This window comes from Sinocyclocheilus rhinocerous, unplaced genomic scaffold, assembly GCF_001515625.1.
Source record: "Sinocyclocheilus rhinocerous isolate Xijiao unplaced genomic scaffold, SAMN03320098_v1.1 scaffold1468, whole genome shotgun sequence".
Taxonomy (NCBI): Eukaryota; Metazoa; Chordata; class Actinopteri; order Cypriniformes; family Cyprinidae; genus Sinocyclocheilus; species Sinocyclocheilus rhinocerous.
Window position 1 is genome coordinate 37,570 of NW_015648509.1, and position 10,965 is coordinate 48,534.

General features: G+C 35.6%; 1 pseudogene; it reads left to right on the forward strand.

Annotated features, from left to right (window-relative positions):
• The window catches only part of LOC107709762 (PDZ domain-containing RING finger protein 4-like), a 35,756-nt pseudogene extending 34,841 nt beyond the window's left edge, over positions 1-915 (forward strand).
• Positions 916-10,965: the final 10,050 nt, after the last annotated feature.

Sequence of the window (10,965 nt, forward strand, 5' to 3'; positions counted from 1 at the left end):
AAAAATCAAATAGTTTTGTACTTTTACTGGAGTAAAATTGAAAAGGAGTACTTAATACTGGAGTAATATTCTGTCTGTGCTTGTTTTGTGCTCTCCAGGTACATCACCAAACGGCCCGTCCGCGACCGACTCCTCCGGGAGCGAGCGCTCAAGATCAAGGAGGAGCGCAGCGGCGGCATGACGACCGATGACGAAGCCATGAGCGAGATGAAGATGGGACGGTACTGGAGCAAAGAGGAGCGCAAGCAGCACCTCCTGCGGGCCAAGGAGCAACGGCGACGGCGTGAGTTCATGCAGCGGAGCCGCTTGGAGAGTCTGCGGGAGAATCCACTCAGCAGCGGAGAGGGAATCATCGAATTCAGCCAGCGCAAGATGATGAAGAAGCGGAACAAGAAGATTCTGGACAGCTGGATGACCATTCAGGAGCTGATGACGCACGGGGAGAAAGCGCCGGAAGGATCCACAATTCACAATGCCTTCCTGTCCGTTACAGCTGTATAGATTCACGCGAGTTCTCCAACTTTACCCATGCGGTACGATCTACTTTTGCCTCGTTCAGTGCGGCGATTTTTATGAGAAAAGAGGAGACTATTTTCACACTTTGTTAATGTTTTCTAAGCAATTAAACGAGTGCTTTTAAATGCTTTTTTGTTACCGGAATATTTCAACTAGGGTACCTAAAGAAATATTTCATTCAAACAATACAGTTCTGTCATAATTCACTTTTAGTCCAAACCTCTATGACTTTCTACGAAGTCTCTAAGAGGACTTGGTGATGGAAGAATATGAGATGGGAGGGGAAATTATCTCAGTGTTTTTGAGTGCGCTAGCAATAGTTTGGCATTCCCTCAAGCAGGGCAGTCCTTAGGGGGGTGCAACTGGTGCGGTCACACCGGGCCCCCTCAAGCGGGGACTGAGGGGGGCCCCGCTCCCTACCTTGCACCGGGCCCCACGTCAGCTAAGGACGGCCCTGCCCTCAAGAAACTTGCATTCGCTCCTTTGCACACCAAAATTTTGCTTTACATGCAAAAATGTTTCAACATTTTGAATTTTTACTTTGCGTTCGCTCTTCAATCACTAAAGTTTTGCTTTAAATAATTTTTTTCAAAATTTTGCTTTCGCCTAAGAATTTTTTTCAAAACTTAGAATTTGTACTTTGCATTCATTTTTTTTATCATATAGTGTCAAATTCATCCAAGAAAATGTTGTCAAAATTTTTAATTTGTACTTAAATTCGCTCGTTTGCTTAGGCTTTGCTTTTGTCCAATAATTTTTTTTCAAAAATTTGACTTTGAACTTTGCATTTGTCCGTTTACTCACTAAAGTTTTGCTTTCGACCGATATTATTTTTTTTATCAAAACGTAGAATTTGTACTTTGCATTCGCTCGTTCATCTGCTAAATTTTTGCTTTTGTCCAAGAAAATATTCACTTGAACTTTGCATTTGCCCATTTGTACCCTAATTTTTTTTCTTTCGTCCAAAGATATTTTTTCCAAATTTCTTTGTTTCACTCTTTGTGTTCAAAAACAAAAGCTTTGCAAGTGAACACAAAAAAAATATTGTGGGAGAACGCAATATGGAATATAATTTTTCCCCCATCTCATATTTCCCTGATGTATCCTATGGACTACTTTTACTTTGGATCTTAAAGGGGTTCTATTATGCTTTTTCACTTTTTCAACTTTAGTTAGTCTGTAATGTTGCTGTTTGAGCATAAAAAAGATCTGCAAAGTTACAAAGCTCAAAGTTCACTTCAAAAGGAGATATTTTATTTAACAGAAATCACTTTTCAAAAACTACAACGAACGACTCGTTTGGACTACAACGCATATTTTCCGGGATTTGTGATATCACAAAGATCGACGAATGGGACGAGACCTGGTTGAGCTGCACTAGGCATTAACATTTATTACATATAAAAAAAACAACAACGTTTGTTCTGCTGAAGAAAGTCAGTCAGTGAATAAATTTATTTATTTTTTTGTGTTTTATTTATTTGTCATTCCTCACAGGATCTGAAGTAAATTTCAGGTCATGTTTACATTTCAGCAAAATGTGAATTATTGCGCAATCTCCTGCCTTTAATCAACACTGCTGAGTCTATTTTTCAGACGTTGTAGGATTTGTATTGTTTGTCAAACCAGCTTCGGACGACTCGTGTGTAGCTGAAGATAAGCGGGCCAGGACTAACTCTACCTCAGACACGCTTCCCAGGATCCTGACAAAACCAGTTCAGCTTTCCACAGATGCCCAGTCTTCATTACTCAACATGTGCACTGCTGGATTAATCAAAGTACAGACAGGAAACCTGTTCGTGATTTAGCTCTTCCTGCTGTATTAGTGTTGAATTCATGCCTGAGTCATGATTTGTTATTCGAGAGGTACTGGTTAACAGAAAACCAAACATACCAGCGTCAATCTGTTTATAAATGCTTCCTAAATGAGCCTTGAATATATTGATTATTATTATTTATATATGTATTCTGGTCCTGCTCAGTTTAACTATAGTTCATGTCCATAAGCCATTTTTAGAGCTTTCCAGATCAATTTCACACTGGATTCTGTTTGTAAAAGGAACCAATTTCAGCGTATTCAGTTTTTCTCAGTCTGGTTTTATTTCTATTCATTTGGCGCAGCCGTTGTACATTTCGAATGTAATTTTCTGAACTTGTTCTTCGTCTGGTTTGAATAATCTGTAGTCGTCTCTCTTGGCCAGGTGAATGTGTGGTCATTGTGATTTTGACACTGAATAAATCTTTTCTTCAAAACTTGTGTTCTTACTTTCAAACTAATAACATTTTTTGTTTTTTTTAAATAGGCATTTAATTTTTAAGATTTAATCCCTGTGAATCGTGTCCTTCGATATCAATGTTATTTGCTATTTACTTCATGTTTTTGAGGGCTATTCGCTGTTAAATTAATTGCATATAGAGGCAAAAATCCAGGACATAAATCACCCCAAAATCAAAAGGGTAAAAATACTTTTGCTTGAAGCAGATGAAATCATTTCAATCATAATTGTAGATTAGTGTCTTTAAGTTCAGCTTCGAGTCCATCTATATGCTGATGTACTGCTAAAAGATGACAACATTTTGACAACATAAAAATCTATGAATATATAAATTGTTTGATTTGTTTGATTTTTAAAGGAGCATTTAAAAAGAAGCGCAAAAATAATTAGTCTGACTGCATTACCAAAATTATAAAAATGTTTGTCAAAAAAAGTCACAATGCTAAATTGTTGGTCCTAAAATAGACTTCATTTGGTTTAAAAAACATTCTGAAAAAAACCCCAAGGATATATATATATATATATATATATATATATATATATATATATATATTTTAGTTTTAGTCTAGTCTTTGTGTGAAACTGTCATTTTAGTTTTTATTAGTTTTAGTCACGTTCATACTCTTTTTAGTCTAGTCAAGTTTTAGTCAACTAAAAGTCTGAGCATTTTAGTCTAGTTTTAGTCGATGAAAACTGATGACATTTAGTCTAGTTTTAGTCAATGAAAATTGTATTTTAGTCTCTTTTTAGAAATGCAATTCTATTTAACCCAGTCAATATAGTATAAGTACCTAGTAGTATAGACGAAACCAAAATTTTCTTTTAGCCAAACCCATTTCAAACAAGGTTATCTTATTATATTATTGTTACCTTATAGACTCAAGAATACATCCATTCCAGACACGGAAGACGCTCTGAGTTGACATTTATTTTACCAACCAAACATGTTAGAAGTACACACACATAAATTTAAATAAAGACGAACCCCAGCTGGCCGGCCATCGGTCCCTTTCTCTGTGTCAAACTTAACTTTGTTTGGTCGTCTTCTAAATCAGTGTTTCCCAACCTTTCTTTAGTCGCGGCACCCTTTGAACAAGTTGGTGTTATTTCAATGTATGCTTCAGACACGGGTCACGACGAGGCGTTCCCCCATAGCGACCCCTAGAGGACGCAGTGTCTCGTTCCCCTCAGGGAACCATGGTTACATACGTAACCTGAGACGGTATTTGGGGTAAAAAGCGGCCCTGCTGTTGGGGCTAAAGGTGCACAGTAATTAACATGATTATTAATAGATGGCTGACTTTTCCATTTGTTGACATGACATGGTTAGATTCAGATGGTAAATATCATATATTATGTTGGGTGTCCATATTAGAGATAATCACCATGTTTAGAATGAAACCATCATATTTAAAAACATGATATTAATCATTCATTATAATTAAATATCATTTGTTGTTACTACTGTAAATATATATTCACTTATTATTGGATCTCCTTCAGAATCTTTACTTATTAAAACGATTTTGTTTCTGTATTTTTTAAATATTTTTTATATTAACATTTTTATGACAGTATATTTATTGAACAAAATTATTTCTTATATTTTTCAAAATAAGAAAATAGTACAAACTTTGCTAAAGTGATTGTTTTTAACAAGTATTAACTTAGACATTACTTAAAAAACATTATTTTAGCTGAAGTGTTTGTATCAATACTGTGTGTGGGGTAAACGTCCCCTCGCCACCTCATACATTTATAAGATTTTTAAACAAAATAAACAACTTGAATGATTTATTTAAGTCCTGTTTTTAAAATAAATAAAAATACATTAATAGATGTGAAAAGGCAAAAACTGTGATTTTTAAAAAAAATCACCAATCAATTTTTTATACCAAACTTCGTATAAAAATGATTCTCAACTATGTTGTGAAAGATATAACAGAATGATTTGATATACCATTTTGCTTTATGCAGTATATGTGTAAAATGGCCATAAATGGGTTTTCCCATTATATACTATGTATCTATACACTGTATCTATTTAGCATATTAATGTGTTCTTGGGGCAACATGTAATGAAAAAAGAAGTGTAATAATGGAAGTAATTATTGGCAAGATTTTCATAATAATATCCAATTTTTTATAGAAATATTGCTTTACAATTAATTTTCCTATTCACTTGTGTCTCCCAGAATGCGTAATAAAGACACTTTTATTCCTGCTGGCCTCTGCAGTGGACATGTATGAAATCAATGTCCTGTTTCCTAACATAGTCATATTTTGATTTGAAACCCCATAACATTTTCCTGAGATGTTGATTTATGACAAACAGTTGGAAAATTAGTCAGATTTAAATGATCATTACAAAATATTATCATGTTTCCATAAGGGTGTTAAATTTGATCACTAAATTAATGTCAGTCATCTTTAAATATCTCTGAAAAGCCCTGAATGTGCTCTTTACAGGACATCCATGTGAGGTCTCAGAGTCACATTCTTTATACAGTCACAGTGCAACAATTATTGTTGGGCCTAAAACAGGATGAATCAAAACTGCTTAAAACCAATAAATTATCTTTTTTTCCTCATTTGATTTTGGCTGAAATATGAACTGGATCTGTTTCGTGAGACTGATCACTCATTGTCCCGTGGTGAGCTCGGCTAATTAGTCAAGTCAAGTCAAGTCACCTTTATTTATATAGCGCTTTTTAATTAGGCTGTGTGATTGGCTCAGGTGTAATTAAAGGCGATTGGGTGACAGTGCTGGCATTTGTCACAGCATCAAACAACAGAAATGTCAGACGGATAACGCTGGTTCAGTCTGAGAGCCACTCATAACCTTTAGTGCTCTGAACGGACGAACTGTAATGAGTCCAGCCATGTCACTTCATGTATTTATGGAGCAGATGATCTTTGATATGCTAATTGAAGCACGCAGTAATGGCTCTCCGTGATGCTGGATCGTCTGAGCAGACGTCTTCATCGAGCCATCAGTTTTATGAGCTGCTCTGAGCTCAGATTAATAGACTGAAGAAATCAAAGCAGCAGCTGTTTCCCATCAGAACATCATCATTTACTCTCCCTGCAACTCTAACCACAGCTTCAGCTCAATGCTGCTATTCTCTGCTTTTTGGACATCAGAAGATTCAGAAAAATCAAAAGAGTTTTTAAAATTACTTTTGGTGTAGTCATGATAGGGAGATGTAAAATATGTGTCCACCCTGTTAGGGACAAATGAACAACAGTTTAAAAGATACATGAATTTAATGTAAGGGCAATTTTTTTTTCCAGATATTTCCCTTGCCATATATATATATATATACAGCATATGACAATTTCATAATGTCAGAAAAAAATAATTCCCAGATATTTCCCTTGCCATATATATATATATACAGCATATGACAATTTCATAATGTCAGAAAAAAATAATTAATATAAAAACTTTACTTTACTTGTAATTTAATTTACTTGTAAAAAAAATAATCAGCTTATCAGGCAATAATTTGTAATTCTATATAAATTAAAATATTACAAAAATAAAAAATCTAGATATACTTCATATAAACAAAAACATGATTTTTCTCACCAACACATCATTTTACTTTTTTTAAGATACAAATGAATAACGATGTTTTTGTTTACTTTTTAAAGAAATACATTATTTATACTCCAATACAATTTTTTGACAATTGTTCATTTATTTGCTGATATTATAAAATTATCGTAAAAAAAAAAAAATGCATAAAAGGGTGAACAAAATAACTGGGTTTTGATAGGAAATAATATGTAAAACATTACTTCAACTTAATTAAATGACTTTCACTATTACTACGTATATAGTATATCAAATTAGATTTAATAATAGAAAAAGATCTAGACATTAGATAGAATATTAACCACTTACTGTGCGCCCCTATTTTTGAGCATTTTCTGAAAAACGACATACCCAAATAAAAATGTCTGTAGCTCTTGAACCCTATGGTCTATATTTATAAATCTGGTATTGTTTGAAACTAGACACTTGAACCTTTGTTACCCTGGAGTCATAATAACTCAAAATTAGTATAGCAACAGAGTAAAACAAGGTAAATTGTACATGAAAGTGACTCACGATATCTTTGAATGAAATTCACTAAGGGAAAAAAGGATGAGGCTTTAATGCTAATGGCCTGAAAACACCATAAAGATAAAGCTGAATGTCTGGCCATATTTTGATTCCAATTTGAAGATGATACTCCCAAAAATGTAGTTTCTGTAAGCTGTTATTTAAAAAAAAGTCTAGGCGTTTTTTCAAAAAAAGCCATTTGAGACTCCAAATGGACACCTGGTAACCAAATGACCAAATGAGGCAAAACTACATAATGCATATATGTATATCAATTCAGAATTTAAAACAAAGGTAATAAATAGCACAGACACGCCTAAACACGCCGCGGGTTAACAGGTTTTAATTACCCAACTATGTGAAGAAATAACTGATATAAATGTTGTGTTTTAAGTGTTAAAAGCCTGGAGGCAAAGGAAAATAGCGATATTTGGTGGTTTAAAATGCTGTCAAATGCTTACAATTATTTTTAGTCAGTGATTAATCTTGAAATGTTATTATTTGACTAAGTTTGAAATTGATATTGTTCAGATTTTAGGCCAGTAAGATGTTGATCTTTATTGGGGACACAAAAGGCACTGAATACCAACGATCAACCGCTTAGCTGCTCTTTTACACACAAAAGCAGCTCATTTATACAATAGAAGTGCAAACACGGAACCGGACAAACCTTGATGGGAGGCTTGGGCCACAAGTGAACTAGTTTGACAGCTCCAGTCCCGGTTTTCCCAGGAGAAGCTGCAGCTGTGCTGGAATCATCGTGGGAATTCTCAGGCCTGGCAGCGGAATAAGGAGCATTGATGAGGAATGAGCGCGTCTGCAAACTGGGCTGAAGCAGATCCTGGAGAGTGGTTTCCAGCATTTAAGATCTGCTTTCTAATGCAAGACACCAAAACTCACCAACGAAAACAAACCCTCTGGATACTGTATTTCTGAAGTATGTAAATGAGACAGAAGTGCCGGCGTAGCAGGACTGTAAATATTTCGCTGCAGGTCTCAACAGGATTAAAGTCATTTCACTAAGTGACAGAATGATCCCATCCACATCCACTAACCCTATAAACACATGCGCTTATTTATCATCAGTACTGTACGCTTTCAATGTGAGCTGAGAGGAAGCATTAATGCACAGAGCTCTCACTAACTAGGGCTTTTAGTTTAGAATGCTTACTGTCCTTCCAGATCCTGCTTTCAGCCCGAGGTTCACAGCTGTGCTTTCTGTGTCAAATGGTGACGGAAGAGCTGAGAGATGCAAACTCAGCATTATGAGAAAAAAAGTCAAAATATTGAGATGCAAACTCCGATTTCTGAGGAAAAAATGACAAAACTGTGGGATGTAAACTCAGAATCAGGGAAAAAAATCGGATGCAAACTCAAAATTATGAACAAAAAAATATTGGAATGTAAACTTTTACCTTTATTTCTATAGTGCTTTATACAATACTGGTTGTGTCAAAGCAGCTTTACAGTGTTAAACAGGAAAATAGTTTGTCAATAATGCAAGAAGACAATAACGGAGTCATAATAGAACAATGAGGGAAAAATATGCCTCTATGAAACATTTACGATTTAAAGAGTTGCATGCTTCTTCACTGACCAAAAACCTCTTATTAGTGCATCTGATTGTATATGAATCATATATTGATCTCAGAAAGGGATAATTTACCTGAAAATTTTACTGACTCCCTCTCATGTCGTTCTTTCTTCTGTTGAACACAGAGGCAGATGTTTAGCAGAATATTAAGGCCTGAACATTGACTTGCATTGATATTTTTCTCCATGCAATGAAAGTGAAGAGCGAGTGAGGTGCATGATAGCATCAGTATGATCTGGACATTCATATGCAGTCCTGTTTTAATTCCTATACAACATTATTATGAAAGCATTGTTCACATGTTCTCTTTTGTGTCTCTGTACAATGCAGTGACTTTATCTTTTTGATTATTTCATTTCCTTTCCTTTCATGTCATGATACATGAGAATACTGAGTTAATGAAGCTTGGATCTTCTCCGTATATCTGCTGCTCTGGGATCAGGCTGGCTGTTATGACTGGTCTGGGATCAGACGTCGTTTCATGTGTCTCATTTCCATCTCTATTATCATTCAGGACAGAGATGCATGTCTCTTCATGAGTCGCACATCATCTGCTGTACAAAAGCTTCTCAGAAATGAGATTCCTGTCGTCATGCATCACCGTATTGTGACGCAAATTCATCTCTCACTTTGACAGGTTGTGTGACATGATCTCCTCTTCAGAAATCCTGAACAAAACAAAATATTAATATATTTCAGGACTTTTTTGTTTACTTTTGCATGAAAAAAATACTGAGATACTGTGTTTGAATGAAGCAAAATCCATTACTTGAAATAAAATAAACTTTAATCAAAATAAAATTATTAAAATTATATATATATAGTAACATAATATAAACTTATTTTATTTCATCAAGTTTCCAAGGCAACATCTCTCATTTGTATTTATTTAACTTGATGTACCAAGACTGAAATAAAAAATGTACAAAAACTACATATTTATTTATTTTTAAAGTATGTCTGAGACAAAAACAAAACAAAAATGAATGTCACCTAAATAAAATAAATTATATAAAATATTAAATTAATTTAATTCAGCAAATTTCCATGGTAACATTTCTCATTTTCATTTAGTTTATCTTGATGTACTAAAACTAAAACAAAAAATGATTTAAAACTATAAAGACATATTTTACAAAAACACAATGAAAATTAAATAAACAGTAACTGAAATAAAATAAATTTTAAAATGTTAAATTTTTATTTTTGCTAGTTGCCAAGGCAAACTTACTAATTTTCATTCAGTTTATCTTGAAGTTCTAAAATAACAAAAAAATGTGTGAGTGTGAGTGAGTGTGCGTATGTGCGTGTGTGTGTGTGAGTGTGCGTATATGTGTGTGTGTGTGTGTGTGTGTGTGCGTGTGTGTGTGCGTGTGTGAGTGCGTGTGTGTGTGTGTGTGTGTGAGGCATCTCTTCAACCTGGCTTACACATAACACACTAATACGCTTCTAATATTCAAATCCGTTAAAGGATTTTTAGGCTGCATTAATTAGGTCAACCGGAACCGGGAACACTTCCCATAACACCCGATGTACTTGCTACATCGTTAGAAGAATGGCATCTACGCTAATATTAGTCTGTTTCTCTCTTATTCCGAGGTCACCGTTGCCACCAGATCCAGTCTGTATCCAGATCAGATGGTCACTGCAGTCACCCGGATCCAGTACGTATTCAGACCAGATGGTGGATCAGCACCTAGAGAGGACCTCTACAGCCCTGAAAGACAGCGGAGACCAGGACAACTAGATGAGCCCCAGATACAGATCCCCTGTAATGACCTTGTCTCAGACGACCACCGGGACAAGACCACAGGAACCAGATGATTCCTCTGCACAATGTGACTTTGCTAGCCTGAAATTGAACTGCTGGTTTTGACTGGTCAGAGGAGAACTGGCCCCCTGACTGAGCCTGGTTTCTCCCAAGGTTTTTTCTCCATTCTGTCACCGATGGAGTTTTGGTTCCTTGCCGCTGTCGGCTCTGGCTTGCTTAGTTGGGGACACTTCATTTCCGGCGATATCGTTGACTTGATTGCAAAGATACTATTTAAACTGAACTGAGCTGGATTAAGACATCACTGAATTCAATGATGAACTGTCTTTAACTGGAAAATCAGTGTTTACTATTGTCATTTTGCATTATTGACACACTATTTTCCTAATTAATGCTGTTCAGTTGCTTTGAAACAATCTGTATTGTTAAAAGCGCTATATAAATAAAGGTGACTTGACTTGACTTGACTTGAGTGAGTGCGTGCGTGAGTGAGTGAGTGAGTGTGAGTGTGTGCGTGCATGCATGAGTGAGTGAGTGTGTGTGTGAGAGTGAGAGTGCGTGTGTGTGTGAGTGTGTGTGTGTGAGTGAGTGTGTGTGTGAGTGAGTGAGTGCGTGCATGCGTGAGTGAGTGTGTGTGTGAGTGTGTGCGTGCGTGCGTGAGTGAGTGTGTGTGTGTGTGAGTGAGTGTGTGTGTGCG